Raw genomic sequence first — 19,876 nt, 5'->3', positions numbered from 1 at the left:
GATAGTGTGTTTGCTTAGGCGTGTTTTGTTATCTTCTTTGGTGTTAGATTGCAAGGGTTCGAATCCTCTTAGTCTCTGTACATATCCATCATTTTTTTAACTATTTATTGTTTGGATTTTTGGAAAGTCCTTTCAGTATAGATTCTTTTTTTTTAAGTTTTTTTAAGTATAATAATTTGAGGAAATTGAGTTTTAAATTTAGTTTCGTATCGTGACGAATTTAAGCGACGCTAACTAAAAAACACAACGTCTCGTGTAGATAAATGACCAACTATTGTATCTAAAAAAAATCTAAAATTAATGACTACATACATTCTAGTCAATTTATATAATAAATAGTACAAGATTTTAAAAAGAATAATATTCTACTCGTAAATTCACCTAACCCTTCTGTTATGGGATTTGAACCCTCAACCTCCAAAAGAATGGAGCACCTATTACACCACCAAATACCACTTAGCCAAATACTCTTTTGTAAACTGGAAAAGATTACATATAATTCTCGCAATTTTCAACATTTCGAAACTTGTAAATTGATTTGTATAATTAAGAAGAGAAATTGATATGCAATCAGCTTGTTCATTACATAATAAATAACCAAACTTTTTAGTGACAAAAAGTATACCTATCATCAGCCATTTATAATGACTAGATTTGATTAATACATGCTAACAAAGTACACTTTACAATCTTTTATAGTACCTTAGTGTACAAAGATTTGTGCTAATCTCACCAATAATCCCCACAAGAGCATTTCCCATCTTTAAAATAATGAAATCTTCTGACATCCCTAACAATAATCTCCCTCTCAACAACCTTAGAAATAAACTTCGTTGCAGAATGACAGTCATTACAGACCCTAAGATTCTTCGCCACCCGAACCGGAACGCCAGGTGGCAGGTTTATCAACCCAAACGCGATAGCTAACCGCTCACTGTGCCCACACAACAAACTCTCCTTCTCCTCCTCATTCACATTATGAAGAACACATGATGTATCAGAAACATAACCTTCAAGTCTCAACCTTTCCACTAATGTTTCAAGAAACTCGTAAAGCTTCTCGCTTTGCGGGTGGTTAAAATCACCCGACACAAATTTGTGAACCTCATCATCAAACTCAATCCAACTGCAACCGGGCTCTTTTTTAACCCCGTTTCTGATCATAACTTTCCTTGTTTCATTTGCCTTTTCCCATAATCCAACAGATGAGTAGATGTTTGAAAGAAGCACATAATGGCTTGCAACATCTGGCTCGGTTTCAAACAGATAACGGGCTGCAATCTCACCAAGTTCAACGTCTTGGTGAATCCAACACGCGCCAAGTAAGCTACTATAAGCACCCACTTTGTTAAACTGTGAAGGCATGCTGTTTATGAGGTCATAAGCTTCGGTTAACCGCCCAGCTCGACCAAGCAAGTCAACCACACACCCGTAGTGATCCTCAGTCGGGTTAACACCAAACTCGTCTTTCATTCTGTCGAACAAACTTTGACCCTCGGTTACCATTCCTGAGTGACTACACGCCGCAAAAAGTGAAATAAACGTGACCTCGCTTGGTTTGACTTCATCCACCATGTGGTCAAACAGTGACATGGCGAGATCTCCTCGCCCATGCATACCGTAAGCCATGAACATAACATTCCAAGTAATCACATTCCTCACAGGCATATTATAAAAAACGTGACGTGCGAAGTTCAAACAGCCACATTTTGCATACATGTCTGTTAATGCACTTCCTACTGCCACATCATATGCCAACAGGTGTCTAACAGCATAACCATGGATCTCTTTCCCCTTAGCTAAAGCTGCTAATGCTGCACATCCTGGAAGAACTGTCATTAATGTTATCGAATTCGGTTTACACGCGTTTGCTTCATCTCTTTCTGTCATTTTATGCAACAGATCCAATGCGTGTTCGTGACACCCGCAAACCACATATCCGGTAATCATCGTATTCCACGAAACCGTATCTTTAACCTTCATACCATCAAATATGTTTCTTGAAACATCAACTTTTCCCATTCTAGAATACAAATCCATCAATGCATTTTGAACATACGCGTCTTCTGAAAATCCTAATTTCACAACATAACCGTGCACGCCTTCTTTATCAAGAAACCCTTCACAGTGCGTAGAAGCGGGGATTACACTCGCCATAGTTGTAGGATTCGGAAAAAGACCCGAAAACTCAATCATTTCAAGAAAAACAACCAATGCTTCTTTGTAAAATCCGTTTTGCGTGTAACCAGCAAGCATTGCATTCCAATTTGCAAGACTTCGATTCACAAGCCCATCAAATACCCTAAAACCACTCGTAACCTCTCTACAGTTACAATACATATCAACTAACGCGCTACACACGTATGAGTTTTCTATCAAATGCGTGTTTCTTAACGTGTAAGCGTGAATCTCCTTCCCATTATTAAGCAACTCCAAATGAGAGCAAGCAGGAAGCACGCTTGAAAGCGTAACTCCATCGGGCTTCATCCCTTCACGAATCATCACCCGAAACACCGCCATTGCATCCTCAAAGTTATCTTTCTGCGACAACGAGCTTATCATCGTGTTCCAAGAAACCAAGTTTCTACAACTAAAGATTTCAAATATCGACACAGAATCATTAATCCTTCCGAGTTTCGCATACATATTCATCAAAGAATTATCCGTAAAACTCATACTTTCACCCGTTTTCAACGCGTAACCATGAACTTGCTTTCCTAGCATGGCACCGCGCCGAGTTTCCAAATTCGAACAAGCAACCGCCACACTGACCAACGTGAACGAATTCGGTACAGTTCGATCTAACTGCATTCGCCTAAACATATCCAACGCAAGCTCCCATTCCTCCAACCAACATAACGAGGCAATTAAAGTGTTCCATGAAACTTGATCTCTCTGAGGCATTTTATCAAACACCTTGAGTGCATCATCAAGAGACCCACATTTCCCGTACAAATTCATCACCGTATTCGCAACCGTCACCGAGGATTGATCATACCCATGTTTAATGACAGCTCCATGAATCTGGTGACCCAAACTCAGGTTGTGGGTTTCGGTTGTGGCTTTTAAAACTGCGGGTAAAGCGAAATTGTCCGGGTGGTGACCGGAGGCTGTCATGTCGATGTAGACGGAAATGGCTTCGTGGAAGCTGTTGGAACGGGTGTGGGATCGAAGTTGCTCGAGCCATGAGGAGTATGAGCGTGAATTGGAGGTGAAGCTTATATTGAGAATGGGTTTTGGTGGTTGTTTGTGGTGGTGAATTTGTGGAGAGTGACAGAGTGTTACTGTGGACATTGAAGAAGAAGAAGATTATGATTATGGCCTCAAAAACATATTTGTTGTGGATATGGAAAACAAACAGGGTTGAGTAATCAATAAAAGATAATGAACTTGTTACACATATAATAAAACAAACTGATAAGTAGAAAGACAAATGACGATCACAAAGACACGATGAAGAACGAAATGACACAATGATGTAATTTTTGCTTTAATTATTATAATTATGAATATCAATTGAAAAATACAATGACCAAAATATATAGCACAATGCGTAGAAAAACTCAATTATAAAACAAAATGAACAACTAATAACACAATATATAAAAACCTGCTAATTTGTTTATATAACAATATGATACTCCTATTAAAGATAAAAACGTGTTATGAACGCTTTAAAAATAAGCTTACAATATGAACTTTTGTTATTGTGGTGAATTTTTTTTAACAAAAAAATGTTGTATGAAAAATTATGGACGATTTAAAATTATGCGGGAATTAACATATGCCTTGCACGTAGAGAGAGAAAGTCAACAAAAGTGGGTTATTATCTTTATGTCACTCCCGTCAATTTTTTCCTCTTGAATTAATCTCTATTGTTAAAAAATATAAGAGCAATGGATTAAATTCCTTCTTATATTTATTATTTTGTTGCCCTTTATATTTTAACCTTATCCATAGAAAATAAAGTTATAAGAATTAGATATGGTAAGAAAAAAAAAGAAAAGGGAAAATTGATCAAAATGGGCCTTACATTTATTGAAAGTAAGGATAATAATAATCAGATGCAGGTCTAAGTCAACAGATGAAGAGCAAATCCCATATTGGATGCTGAAATTGAAAACTACTTTATAAGTCAAACGATTTGGAATATGAATATATGATAGTCAATTCAGTTTGGTTGTCAAAGTAAATCTCTAGATAAAGTGAACAGAATGCACTTGAGATTTTATAGTTGGGCACAATGTACAAAACTTAATTGTAAATCTTACTAGCAGAAAATATTACCAATTTAACTAACATACTTAACCACAATAATCCCCTACTTTGACTGTTACAAAATACACAACTATAATTGTATTTTCTACAAGAACTCTACCAATTCTGTTTAGCTTTCCAACCCAAAAATCATGGTTTTTTATATGAGATTTATGAAAAATCAAAATCTACTTTGATGAAATATAATTATACATATGCTAATTCACACATCGTTGAACAAAGTTCAATTTCACCCATAGCTAATTATTAGCCCATTAAGGATTAAAATATAGAACAATAGAAAAATTCACATACAAACACACAAAAAGAGTAGATCAAAAATCAAACGAATTTACTAAAACCGAATTATACAAACCTAGTGGAGGGACGGATCAAGGAGAGAAGAAACTGGTGGCTGGAATGGACTACACCTTTTGTTTTATAATTGAAGAGAGGGGAGCCAGGGGTGTAGTTGATAACTACAGGGTTTTAAATTATAGATATGTGTGGTGATAGATATGCTAGATTGAACGAAGTGTTTAGTGTGAGAGAGTAAATTGACAGAGTAACGGCTTGCAAAACGATAATTAGAACACTTGTTAAATTATGTAGGCTAACAGCCTATATATAGAAGATGAAGGCCATTCGTTACACAGCCCGTAATGAATTGTCTCACTCGTCTTCATTTTGTACATAACTTAATGAGTATAGCGAATGACTCATTCGCTATACCTCATTCGTCAACATTCCATGACGGATGGATACGAAACAATAACGATTAGCTCCATTCGTTAGACATCCTTAACGAATGGATAAGATCTATAACGTATAGCATCATTCGTTAAACATCCTTAACGAATGAGCTAATTAAACATAACGAATGGGACTAGTAATTACCAAAATGACCTTTACATTAATAATAATAAATTACACAAATACAAAGAACCGAGACGACCAAAACGATGCACTAACAAACTCCCCCTCGTCTCGTGCTCTTTTTCTTTAACTTAGTTGAACTGCTTCGTCTTCCAATCAGCGCAACTACGAACCCCGAACGCATGACAAACACGAACAACGCGTTGGAATTTCATAGCGTATTCATAATCTTTAGCATCAGCAAACAAAATCTTGTTCTTGAACATCACGTCCTTGTCAGTCTCTGATAAGTTAACGAGCCACATCGGATCGATGACTCGTATGAATTCTGTCTTCAGACCAGTGTTCAAAACAACAACAGCCTCACCCGTTCAGTTGTCATAATATCACCTGTTAAATGTCTTGTAAAGACTTTGTAGAAATGTCTTTACATGCACTCGTTATATAATAAAATCATACAATCATGCCATGAAGCTCTAGTGTTGCTATTGAGATAAACTTTTTGGAACATATTTGTTTGTTCAACATTAGTGCATAATGTTTATCTCAACTATCTCTAATGTTAATGTAATGTTTTTATTATTTGTTACGTATATTTCAACATGTTAAGGGTTGTTTGAGGTTCGGGTAATGGTAATTGGTTTTGTTTTATTGGGTTGTTCACTTGTTTAACCAAAATTTGTCCACCTAATATGTATGTACCAAATTAATTTCTTAAAGTATGATTATAATATATACCTATCTATGTTTGTTGTTTGTTTTGGTTTATTCACATTGGGTGAACTTTTTAAATATTTTTGAATGTTGTATGTAAAATTTGGGTGCATACAAAGTTTGTAGAAGCGATGAAAATCGAGCTGAAGTAAAATACATGGACAAGTGTTGTGAGATTTCACTTGATGGGAGAGCAAGTAGTTGCCGAGTTTGGTGAGTATGCTTTAGAATAAAACCAAGAAAATTACATAACAAAACCATGTCGATTGCAAATCAGAAAACTTCTGCATGATTATGTTAAGGAAGTGTTGGTTAGTTTACATTCGCGTATGACATTAATCTCCACGGAGATTCTAGCCTTCTCATTCGAAAAAGATTTGGTCAACGAGGTTATTGAACAAGTTAACTGGCATTGCGGTCAACCCACAGGTCACGGGCACTAGATCCTCTTGTGAGAAAGGATAGAGCGAAACGTTGATGATGGATCAACACTTTATTGGATGAAAATGATATTATGTTTGAAGTTGTACATGAAACTCAACAAGAATTAACCATGGAAGGCGTGTTGACTTTTGGTTTAACCGGTTGATCTAGTCGAGGATCATGGTTCGAGTTTACTAGTTGTTTATGTGTTGGTATTATAGAGGGGTTGTGGTCATTAACTTATTGTAGTGTTTTGGTAATTTTTTTTTGGAATATAATATACTGGCTTTAGAAACCCGTGTATTACACGGGATAAATTAATGTATAAATTATGAATAATTTAATACAAATAAAAAAAGATAATTAAGTCTCTTTATATTATGTAAAAAAATGTATTACAAATATAGTCGTTTTATATCATCAAATATATTTGAATATTAAATCGAAAATGGGTTGTTCTACCATCGGTATACAATAATGAAGCAATGCCACTGGAAGCAACATTTAAAATAATGAGGTCTTTCGATGTGAAAGATGTAGCTAAAGTTTTTCGCAAAAATGTTATACATTCCATACCCGGCCATAGACGAAAACGACAATAGATTTTTTTTGAACAACTTTCATGTTGTACCTATAAACACACTATTGTTCAACTATCACAATAGCTTATAATAAATATAAATAATAGAAAATTTGTTTATGATTTTTAAGACTAAATATTTGTAAAAAAAAATAAAAAACAAATTATTATAGTTTTCTTAAATATGGAGATGTCTTAAAAAATTGAATGTTAATGTAATTTTTAAAAATAAACTCTTTTATATATACATTTCAATTTAAAATAAAATACATTTAGATACGTAATTATTATATTAATATTTTTTTATATTAAGTATGTTTAGAATATAATTTATGGTATTAATAATTTAATCAATGGAGATTGACCAATTAATACGGTATGTTGAATTTATAACTAATACTATATTTAGAACCAAGGATCTTTGTTTCTTTTCCATCAATAGAAGCGAAGTGATTTTTGCGAGAATTTGATAGTGAGAGTTAATCTCAGAATGCCATGTGTCAGAATTATTTTCTTTTAGGGATATTGGTTTTTAATACTCTCAACTTTTCCTCATTGGTAGATAACACTCCCAACTTTTGATTTGTCACCCACCACTCCCAACTTTCACCTTATTTTCCTGTACCACTCCCCGTCTAAATGAACACTAACCTCGTTAACGTTTTGGACTAAAAATGTTATTCGAATTAGTTGAGGGGGTAAAACAGAAATTTTATTTTTAACACACAACCTCCATTTCCGGTGACCTGGTTTTTCTGGCGACCTCATTTTTTCCGGAGAATTTGAGTTTTCTGGCTATCTCGTCTTTCAGAACACCATATCCATCATTCACCGAGCTTCACATATGAATTTGAGTTTTCCGGCGAGTTGCAGGTTTTCGGCGAACACCATATCCATCATTTCACCGCCCACTGCCCCAAAACCGCAACCCCCCTCCCCCCCCCCCCCCCCGCCACCACCAATGTCTCACCCAGCCACCTTCCGGGATCGCCTGCGTGCCGGAAAATCGAGTTGCAGGTTTCCGGCGAGCACCATCTTCATCATATCTCCACCAGTGCACAATCTTCATGATCTCCATCACCTTTTTACACCTCTGAACCATCTCCATTTTCTGAAAGACGAGATAGTCGGAAAAATCAAATTCGCTGGAAAAAAAGAGGTCTCCGGAAAAACGAGGTCACCAGAAATGGAGGTTGTATGTTAAAAATAAAATTTATGTTTTACCCCCTCAACTAATTTGAATGACATTTTTAGTCTAAAACATTAACGAGGTTAGTGTTTATTTAAACGGGGAGTGGTACAGGAAAATAGGGTGAAAGTTGGGAGTGGTGGGTGACAAATCGAAAGTCGGGAGTGTTATCTATCAATGAGGGAAAGTTGAGATTATTAAAAACCAATATTCCTTTCTTTTATTAGTATAGGTAGATGTATGTATGTATGTATGTATGTATGAAAGAGATATAGGATAGCGAACTGTTTTATTCATTAGATTGGAACATATTTTAATGATTAATATTACTAATTTAATTTTAGTTTTGTTCTCTTAATCGCATGCTAGTTTTTAGTTTTGTCAATATTACGTAGTAAGATTTATTATATGTAAGATTTATTATATGCTATCATGTTAGAAATATTCAACTTATAAACTATGTAACAAATACTTTTTATATTTGCTAACAGTTAAAAAATCGACTCCTGATTAAATTTATTAACTTCGATATGTTTGTCTTAACACCGACTTGGTATGGGTTTAAATTAGGGATATGTGTAATTGTTGCTATTAAAAATGGAATATATGTAAATAGTTATTTAATTAGTTCATAAAGGGTAAAATAGTTATTTAATTAGTTAATTTTAATAAAATAAATAAATATGTAATATATGTGGTTAAGTATGTAATTGATTTTTAAAGGTTATGCAAATATGTAATAAGAAAAGTTAAGAAAGGGTATATGTAAATGTCCTTGGTATACAATATTATCATTCTTCACAATATATTGGATATTGTTGCACTTTGCCCGCATAATTTTTGTTGGAAAATTTATTAGTGAAAATGGGTTTTTCACTAACTTTGAACATAAATAATATATTTATATATGTGTTGTATAAATATTGATTTGAGTTTCCAAAACGAAGCTTAGATGAATGAATATCAATGCTCGAAGTTGTATGGTTGGAATAACCAAAGAAGGGAAAATTGGATTTATCTTGGACATCGTGTCCCACGTATGAGCGCATGAGTGTCGCGCCTGCATAACGGACTGTTGCGAACAGTTGTTTGGACCTGGTCAAATAGTTTGTTCAACTCATGTCATGAATAAATATGATGGTTTTGATTCACCATTTAAATCTAATTAAAAGTATTTAACCATTTTAATTACAATAATTAATTTCAAGTTTATTACAAGATTAATTATCTTGTTTATGACTAAATTAATTTTATTGTTTATGACATATTAATTTGGTTAAGTATTTCTCATTTTGTGTAAGTATATAATGAACTTGTTGGTTCATGTTGGAGATACACTAAAACCATATTTTGGAGTCACTTACGCACACTCATGACAAAATTTAGAGAGGAGCACTCTCTATACTTATGTAAAACAACTTCAACAAATTTTCCTACATCTTGATAAACACCAATATAGCCGGTGACTTCCTCGGGTTCGTGGCCATCTCCGGCAGTACACATACTGTTCCGGTTGTTGTACCCTGGGAAACAGACGCGCTTGAAAGTAGGCACGAAATCTGTTTTAAGGGCCCCGTGTCTAACACGATCCTCAACCAAAACCGTTACCCAATTTCAATAAACGAATTATTGTTTTGAAGAAACATTTGTTGAAGACTCAAGTGATGAAGACTCGTGACATGGATACTAGAAGAAAGCTTATGGAAGCACCCCTAGTAAGATATGGATTGAATCATTTCGGTATATAAATTTGCATTTTATATTCTTTTTATGTACTTTTGTAAACGGTATTGTACTAAGTGAATTTCCCACGATTAACGAGAGTATCGTTATTATATTTTTATTATTATCTTAACTAAAAGTGATCCACTTTTCCTACAATCTTAATACAGAATTTCGTGAAGATTGACGGTTCAATCTTAAAACCTATTGATAAGGATTTTTGGTTCACGAAAGTTTAAAATGTTAATTGAATTTTTTCTATAAAATTTTATAAATATTTGGGGAAATAATGTGATTAGTACAAAAGATATCGGATTTATTTATATTGGAGTACAATATTAAATCCGAATACCGTTACAAATTGTATGGTTCGTTTCAACCTTTAGAGTCCTTAAAACGATTTGATATCGTTTTATATCTAACAATTCTGTTAGAAAAGACTTCTAGCAATCCGTTTGAGTGAAAATGTTTTATGAGTCAAGTAAACCTAGTATGAATTTGTTGCATTTTTTTATATGCTAACATACATATGCCATAAAATAATATAAGAGTTTTTTGACAATTTATTCTCATGAATTAATATGGGAGTTTGCTATTAAACTTGACACTAAACATGTTATTAATATAATGGCGGTTTTATTTTGACTCATAAAATCCATGTTGATTTTGTTTAGTACAAAATTTAATATGGAAAATAAGTTTCAAGTGGGTGATAGATGAGTTGAACAAAAGTGCTCATTTTGTTGCATATATATTTGTGTGAAGAGAATCACAATATATTGAAACGATTTGAAAAACCGTTGTGTTTTTAATTTAAAATGATTTTTATAATCATTCTTCATCTAACGAGCGCGTTAGAATATATATTATTTTGCGTAATAATTCTGATCTTATTGGGTTTGAAATGTTTATATATTCTAATGAGCGTATTAGAAAAGGTTGGTTTAGTAGAACCATATGTATTTATAAACATGCACGATGGGATGCGAGGTACGGTTTTGTTGTTTGCGAAGTAGGTATTTCGCAGTATGCGAACAAGTTAAAAAAGATTATTTTGGCGAATTGATGGTTTATACCTTCTAATGAGCGTGTTAGAAATGGTGTTATTCGTATAAACTACTAAGCTTTATAACGGTTTTACCATTTATTTCTAAGGAGCGTCTTAGAACCGATTTTGTATTTATAAACCATAACCTCTAAAACGTTTTTTTTATAATTTCTTATTTATAAGGAGCGTCTTAGAACCGCTTTAAATCTTATAAATTAATAAGCTTTATAAACAAGTCTATTCTTTTTATTTTCTAAGGAGTGTCTTAGAAGTGGTTCATAAGAATCGCAAGTTTTAAAAACGATGTAAAATTGGTTATTTTTAACAAGAAGTTAGGAATGACTTATGTTAATAAGAACCAACATTTTGTTGTTTAGTAAAATTTTGTTTCTAATGAGCGTATTAGAATCGTTTTATCTTATAAACCATCTACTTCAACGACGTGCAATCGTTTGTTTTTCTGACGAGCTTGTTAGAATCGGTTTAGTGTGATAAAACTATATTTTTGTGAACAAAACGATTTGTAATTGTTTTAATTTTCTAACGAGCGGGTTAGATAATTATAGAGGTAGGGTACCAAAAAGACCCAAATACCCTTAAGGACTACTCGCGGGTCAATCAGAAGTACCTCATAAGGCACCCGCGGGACACATAAATCATCCGCATAATTATTTGAGGAAGAAACACCTTTAAAGCACATGCGGAAGCATCACAGTACCCTCAAAGGTCATCCGCAGGAAGAGATATCCTCCCGCGTAAATAATCACGAGGTAAATGCTCCGGGACAGCTGTCAATGCACAATTACCTTCTAGAAGATTTGCCAAGATGCCTTCTTGAGCAATACGTGAGCCCTCAGCCAGTCAATGGATGACAAATGGCAAGTTCGTTATAACCGTGCACATAGCCAATATTCTCCCATTAACCAATGATAAGGAGACACGCGTCCAGGTTGTTATACATGCACATGCAACGTATAAGATGAACCTATCACATACGGACACGCGTCCAGACGGTTATGCAGGCATCTTCTTAAGGACAGCTGGCCCAATTACCCTTCCCACACTCTTCGGCTATAAATACCCTCTCAATCATCATGAGGTATTCATTCACTCCTACTGTACTCTCTCAATTTACTTAAGTGCTTATCTTCTACAGAAGAGTACTTATTCTCACGCCGGAGGGTGGTTACGGGAAGACCCCCCCCCCCCTCTTGTCCTTCCCGTAACGAGCTCACGGTGTCTGTTTTACAGGTGTTCGTCACTGGACTTTAGGAAATTGGGTTCATATCGTTTGGCAGTTAACCGTATCCTACCCTGTTGACTAATTGGATCCAGGACCCATACCACGTAGTCGTGGATCCGTGTTTCTTCATTGGCGCCATCCGTGTTTTTGTTAGAACAACAATTTTTGTTTTCGAAGTTACGATATGAATCAAATTCCTAAAGGGCCGACGGGGACCTCAGAACAAATCCCACGTGTTACTAATCTAGAAACACGTGAAAGAGCAACGTCATTGTTCGCTCAAAATCTTACTCCCGATGAGCAAGATGATGTTGTGACACCCGGAGGTTTTACTTTGGGTGGTTCATCAACTCGAAAGCATCTTATCCCACTGGCAGACGCTGCTCCAGTGGGTACAAGAAATGTAGTAACACCAGCTGGTACTCCGCCCACCGATATGGGAGGGATTACAGCTCAGAGAGGTTCCAATTTGGGAGATCTTGGGCGAACTATGAGAGAAAGTCACCGGGCTCACCCAGAATTGGACCTCGAAGAAAATTCAGGTGACTTAGCCCTGAGGAAAACTCATACAATAAGCCACAGATCTGAGGAACTATTGTCTCCGGATGAGTGGTTCCGTATCCAACAAGAGAGTCTGGCCGCTGAATATGGACGAAGGGTACGGAATGAGCGACTTCACGTCCGTACCCTAAGTTATGATGACCCTCCTAGGAGATCTATTTCTCCTCCGATAAGAGGAAGTCATATTCAGTACAGTCATCCAGAAGAGCAATACCAGAAGGAAATCCCGAGGTTACGTCCTCATCCCCGCATAAAATTGCGAGTACCGTCTTACGAGGAAGAACTAGGCGGACATGACTCGACATATCATCCGGGAGGTAGTTATTACAGCGGAGACAGCCGTTTTCTTCCATTTGGAGAAGCTAGCTACCCGCGATCGGCTATTCGCCAAGCAGAGTATTACAGCAATGCGGAACACGACTTCTCCAAACCATATCGTCCGGAGTCATTCGCAGAAAAATCCAAGTTCATTCCATCCATCGCGACAGCTCCGTTCCCGATAACATCCTTTGGGACATATAACGGGATGACGGATCCCAGCGATCACTTGCTGAGGTTCGAAGCGGTCGGAGGAGTCAGTGGTTGGACTCTTCCGTACTGGTGCCATATGTTCGCATTGACATTTACTGGAGCTGCGCGAGAATGGTTTGAATAATTGCCTTGCGGACACATTAAGAGTTGGAAAGACTTCGTAGAAAAGTTTTCCCAACACTTTAGTCAACAAAAGAAACACACTCGTGACCCGTCTGAAATACTTGATGTAGTAAGGCGAAATAATGAATCCATTGAGGATTTCATTACCCGTTTCAATAATGAGAGCCTTAATATTGGCGGAGTCAGTGAAGAAATGCTGAGAGGAGCATTTCGAAAGAATGTAAATAGTGACTCCCTGATTCGTATTCTAACTGGAAGAGATGGTATGCCCAAATCTTGGGACGAAATCATGACGTCAGCCAGGCTATTTGCAAGAACTGAGAAAACCTTGGGATCCGGCAGTCAAAAACAAGTGCCAAGAGTCGAATTCCAAACCCCAAGACCAAATAGACAGGCCAATGGGCCAATTTGGTCTAGAATGCAACCAAGTACAGAAGCACCAAAGCAGTTTGATGCAAGATCATTGATTAGCAACAAGAACAAACGTAACTTTCCCGCACGTTCTTCCAATAACAGTTGGACTCAGTTGTCAAAATCTCCATCAGAAATCCTCATGACCGAGAACATAACCTTCCGCAAACCTCAACCAATACCGAGGAAGTCATTCCTCGAAAAAACAAACACTGCTCATATCATGAAGACATTAGACATAACACAAATGAATGTGTAGCCTTAAGAAACGAAATCGAGGCAGCAGTGAGAAATGGAAAATTGGAACACTTGGTCAAAGGTGCAAAGGCAGGGGGTGGCAAACCTCCCGCAAAGGAAAACCAAGGCCCGTCAAAAAGGCAAATCAAAGATCTGAACGTTCATATGATTCACGGAGGCCAGCAGACCAGCGGGAAGAGAAAAGAATTTGAAGACGAAGAGTGGAAAAATGAGCCAGTCATTTTTCCTCGTATCAAAGGAGGACCATGTAACAAAAACCCTTTGATAATTACTGCCTTGTTCGGACACCACCGGTTACAATATGTGTTCTTCGAAACCGGTAGTACGTCCGACATTATGTATGAACAGTGCTTTAAACAGCTTGAAGAAGAGGATAAAGAATGATTGCGACCTATTCATGCACCTGTTTCTGGATTTGGTGGGGGAAATAATGCACCCGCGGGGTATCATTACTTTCCCGGTTACACTTAGTGACGGAGTTCACTCACGAACCGAGGAGGTTGAATTCTTAGTTTTACCGGCAAGGTCCAAACATGATATTATCCTCGGACGGGAGGCAATTGGTGACTTTAATGCACATTCGTCCACAGCTCACGGAGCAGTAGGGGTCCCGACCCGCACTGGAGTAGCAATAATCCATGTTAACCGACATTGTTACACAACTGAAAGTTCAAGGCTGAGCAAAGTTTCCAAACAAAACCAGAGGACTGAACCGGAGAAGTGGATCCTCAACAAGAAATTTCCCGACCAAACCATAGTAATTGGTCCGGCTATCTCCGAAATCGTCCAAACTTTTCTGAAATAATTATTGACAAAGAATATCGACATTTTCGCATGGCAACCCGCGGACATGACAGGTGTCCCGCGGATCATTTCAGAACACAAATTGAAGGTGAATCCATTAATCACCCCAATTGTGCAAAAGAAGCGAAAAATGGGCCCCGAACAGACCAAAGCCAAGAACGACCAAGTGCAAGACCTTCTTCACACTGGAATCATACAAGAAATCAAGTACCAAATATGGGTGGCTAACCCGGTGATGGTCCCAAAAAGTAATGGAACGTGGAGGATGTGTATAGATTACAAAGATCTAAACAAGGCATGTCCGAAAGATTGTTACCCACTTCCGGAAATAGACCTAAAGGTAGATGCGGTGGCCCCATTCAAATTCACGTGCTTCCTTGACGCCTACAAAGGGTATCACCAGATTCATATGGCGGCTGGTGATGAGGACAAGACAGCGTTCCGCACCGATCAAGGCACATTCTGCTACAGAATGATGCCTTTCGGCTTAAAAAACGCGGGGGCCACGTATCAAAGGCTGATGGATCAAGCTTTCAAAGGTCAGATTAGTCGAAACCTCGAAGTTTACATGGATGATTTAGTGATCGAAAGCATCGAAGAAGACCAAATGCTGAGGGACATAGAGGAAACTTTCGAAACACTAAGGAGTATCAATATGAAACTCAATCCAGCAAAGTGTTCCTTCGGGATGGAGGAAGGGAAGTTCCTCGAGGTAATTGTCACATGCACGGGTTTCAAGGCTAATCCAGACAAGAAACAAGAAGTAGCCCGCATGCCATCTCCCGCATCCCTCAAAGAAGTCCAAACACTTAATGGGAGATTAGTAGCATTAAATAGGTTTCTGGAAAACCACGCTGCTAAATCTTATCCATTCATTTCAACTCTGAGAAATTGCCTCAAAAAGGCACAGTTCAGATGGACCCCGGAAGCCGAACAAGCGTTCCAAGAAGTCAAGACGTGTTTAATGGAATTACCCACGTTAACTGCTCCACACGCGGGTGAACCATTAACACTATATATGTCGGCATCTGACATTGCTGTGGGGGCTGTTCTATTGACAGACAGGAAAAATGTCCAAACTCCAATTTATTACGTCAGTAGAACATTATCGGACCCGGAAACAAGATATACGATGTTGGAAAAGTTGGTGCTGGCACTGATCTATGCAGCCAGACGACTCCGCAGATACTTCCAGGGTCACCCCATAAATGTGTTAACCGGGTACAAACTCAAGAACGTGTTGAGTAAACCTGAATTGTCCGGTCGGCTAGCAAAGTGGGCCATCGAGTTAGGTGAATACTCAATCGAGTATAAACCTGAATTGTCCGGTCGGCTAGCAAAGTGCTGGCGGACTTTGTCACAGAAGTTCCGCAACACAAAGAACAAGAATGTTTGATCGAACAACAACCCCAAGCACCTCCGGAACAAGGACAAGTTTGGTCATTGTTCATGGATGGGGCTTCCAGCAGCGAAGGGTCAGGCGCAGGCTTAAGGCTGGTCAACCCCGATGGACATGAATTTACATACGCCATCAAGTTGGACTTCAAAAGTACCAATAATGAGGCGGAATATGAAGCCTTCCTGGCAGGCCTGCGGATAGCAAACAAGCTTGGGGTAAAACATTTAGAAGCTCGGGTGGATTCCATGCTAATCGCGGGACAAATAAATGGAACGTATGAAGCTAAGAACGATGTTATGGCTTCTTATTTGTCCCAAGCGAGATTCCTGATTCGCCAGTTCACGTCTTTCAATATTATTCACATTAAGAGGAGCAAGAACAAATTGGTGGACGCCCTTAGTAAGCTAGCTTCAACGAACTTTGAGCATTTTGCCAAAGATATTCGGGTAGAAGTCTTGGACCACCCATCCATTCAACAAAATCAAGTCCTGGTAATCCAGACCGGTGTCGAGTCCTGGATGACACCCATCAAAGCTTACTTATCCTCCGGAGCACTCCCAGCAGGAAAAGCTGAGGCTCGGAAGATCAAGCACAAAGCTCTGAATTACCAGTTGACTGATGGTATCTTGTACCGGAGATCATTTCTTGGTCCGTTGTTACGTTGTGTGGACGCGGAAGACGCGAATTATCTCATCCGAGAAATTCATGAAGGTATTTGCGGACTTCATGCGGGTCCAAGAATGACAGATGCAAAAATCATGAACGCAGGGTATTACTGGCCTGGTATGCATTTAGACGTCGTGAAAGAAATCAGAAAGTGCGATTCTTGTCAGCGCCATGCCCCAAATACCTTACGCCCAAAGAACGAGCTGATTCCGGTAACATCTGCCTGGTCGTTCCAGAAATTGGCTATTGACATTATGGGAACTTTCCCAAAGGCCCCGGGACGAGTCAAATTCTTGATAGTGGCCATTAATTACTTCACCAAGTGGGTAGAAGCCAAATCGGTCGCTTCAATAACGGCATCGAATGTTAAGAAATTCATGTGGGAATTCATCATCTGCCGATTTGGTCTCCCACAACAGTTGGTAAGTGACAATGAGACCCAATTTGCTGATAGCGGACTACAAGAATGGCTAAGAGAACTTCAGATAACCCAAGTTTTCACATCTGTAGCTCACCCACAAGCAAATGGTCAAGTCGAAAGGACCAACCGAACTATCAAGGAAGGAATTAAGGCAAGGCTGGGTACTAAATGGACTGGTTGGGTTGACGAGTTACCCCATGTACTTTGGGCCTTCCGCACCCAGAAAAACTCTAGTAATTCAGAAACGCCGTTTAGCCTAACCTATGGCACCGAAGCCATGATTCCGGCAGAAATCGGGATCCCATCCGCGAGGGTCCTGTTAATCAACGATAACGATCGTGAACTCCAGATGAATCTCGATTTGCTCGAGGAAAGACGAGAATTAGCATCGATTCGCGAGCACAATTACAAAGACAGCTTCAAAAATACTATAACTCGCGGGTCCAAGTATGCGAATTCGATGCGGGAGATTTTGTCTTCCGCAACAACAAGGCATCCGGACAGGAGCCTCCGGGCAAGCTAGCCCCAACTTGGGAAGGACCTTATAAAATCAAGCACGTGCTATCCAAAAGTGCCTACAAGTTGGAGAAATTAGATGGGACCGAGATTCCTCTGACGTGGAATGCAGCACAATTAAGGAAATGCTACATGTAGTGCTCCTAGTTGTCTTTTATTTTCGGCCTGCGCGCCCACATAGTTCAGCAATTGTGTAATTTCCTTTGACGGCTTATGCCTAGTTATAAAGAAACTTATGATAGTTATGCACTATTTTGATAAGTTGTAATCCTTTATTGACACAAACGAAGTTCCGGATAGACACTTATATTATAATACATAAAACAAAGTGCACCGGAAGAAAACAAGACTTCTTATCGGATAGTCAAATGAGATTACAAGCAGAAAGAGTATTTACAATAAAGACCTATACACCTATGGGGTAGCATCTTCTTCCGTGGTGTCATCAGCTTCCGCTTCTTCCTCATCAAGGTTCAACAAATTCTTTAATTGATCTATAGCATCTTCTTTGTCCGCAAGCTCCAATATATGATCGGAGAGCGAAAATTTCAGAGTATCAAACTCCTTGGTTTTCTCGATAAGGATAGAGGCAGTATCCTTGCCGGCTAACACATGCTCCTCCGGAATCCGGCCCGCAGAGCCAAATTCATATCCTTCTTCAAAGCCCATTTGTTGGCCTGCTTTCTCGGAAGCACGGAGGAGTATCGCAACACAATTCCCGAGATCATCACTGTTCCGAATGTCAGCAATAACCTGTTAAGCACAACAAACATATGTAAGCTCATACACATCTGAACTGATTAAGTCAAACAGACTTCGTACCTTGGGAATAGCTGTTGACAGAAGCCACTTCTTATCCGCCTGAGCCCGGATAAGATCCATTTTGTGCTTAGCACACTCCAACGCTTGGTTTCGATTCTTAACATTAAGGACAGATAAGCGCTTGTCCTTAGCTGTTGAATCGGTTTGAAGGGTCCTAATCAGATCAGCTTGGTCATCCAGCTGTTTCTGAAAAGTGGCCTTAGCTTCCTCAGCAGCAAGTTGTTCAGCCTTCGCCACTTCCATAGCTCGATGACTGTCTCGAGCATCAGTTAATGCTTTGAGAGCCTCCTTCATGGCATCAAGCAAGTTCCGCTCGGTTTCCTCCAACTCATCATTCATAGCTAACCAATCCCGGCGAAGTTCCTGGTTGGTAGACACAGTGTTCGCCACGTGATAAGAGTTGGAGTCAAACAGATCTTTGCGAACGCGGCGACATTGTCGTTCCTTCTCTGCAGGAGGAAGACTCTTATCGAGATATTCTTGGCAAACGTCCGCATCATTCAGCACCGAGTTCCCCCGTAACGTCCATCGAGGATGATGCGGAGCAGTGTCTTCACCTACTTGAGAAGAGGAAGTTTGCCCTCTATGTCTAAACACATTAACCCCACCCTGTTTTTGGAAGTCATGCTCATCGTGGGGTGGAGATGCGTGGAATTGATCAACCCCACCAACCTCTTTCGCCCTAATCGGAGAAGAATCTGACAAATTGATCGGTGAGGTCGGTGGAGTTAGGGGTTTGGTAGCGACAAAATCCTTCAAACTTGGAGTATTCCAAACAATGAAAATCTTCAAGTTACCAAGAAGAAATAAATGGAAGAACTATCATAAAGGTTTAAAGCTTACCCTTGAAAACATCCCGGGCAACAAGTTCTCGAAGGCGGGCACCTAGGTCCAGAACCTCGGTTTTCTTTTCCTTCTTCTTCTTCTTTTTAAGAGGCGCGGCGTCGGCAGGATGCGCTTTTCGCTTACCAGCAGCCTTAGAGCCCTCCGCCTCCGTTACCTGAGGTTCGCCCTCAACGGTTCGAGGACCACCTCCCTCACCAGTTGTTGGGTCGGTGGTGGCCTTCAAATCTGGCTTGCGGGTCAAACCTGCAGAAGAGGGAGAAGGATTAGTAGCACTAAGTGGCAACCCTCCTTCACAGAGTGACGACTCTTCGCTAGATGACAAAAGTACGATCACTCCGCTTGAAATAACGGCGGTTACAGGGCGGGGTTGGGAAATACCTTCGCACTTCTTGACAAATTCCTCACCTTGCGCATACATCGCCTCAGAGACAATGTGCTCCGGGGTGAGGGTGGTGGAAAATAGGAA

General features: G+C 38.9%; 1 pseudogene; it reads right to left on the bottom strand.

Moving 5' to 3' along the window:
* Window positions 1-490: 490 nt before the first annotated feature.
* On the bottom strand, window positions 491-3,338 carry LOC143630257 (pentatricopeptide repeat-containing protein At3g57430, chloroplastic pseudogene; annotated as a pseudogene).
* Between the last annotated feature and the right edge of the window lie 16,538 nt (window positions 3,339-19,876).

This window comes from Bidens hawaiensis, unplaced genomic scaffold (genome assembly GCF_021521415.1).
Source record: "Bidens hawaiensis isolate Kalapana, Puna unplaced genomic scaffold, B.hawaiensis_p1.1 tig00005588_1, whole genome shotgun sequence".
Classification (NCBI taxonomy): Eukaryota; Viridiplantae; Streptophyta; class Magnoliopsida; order Asterales; family Asteraceae; genus Bidens; species Bidens hawaiensis.
The sequence above is the reverse complement of the archived record's forward strand: the minus strand, read 5'-3'. Positions and strand labels throughout refer to the sequence as shown.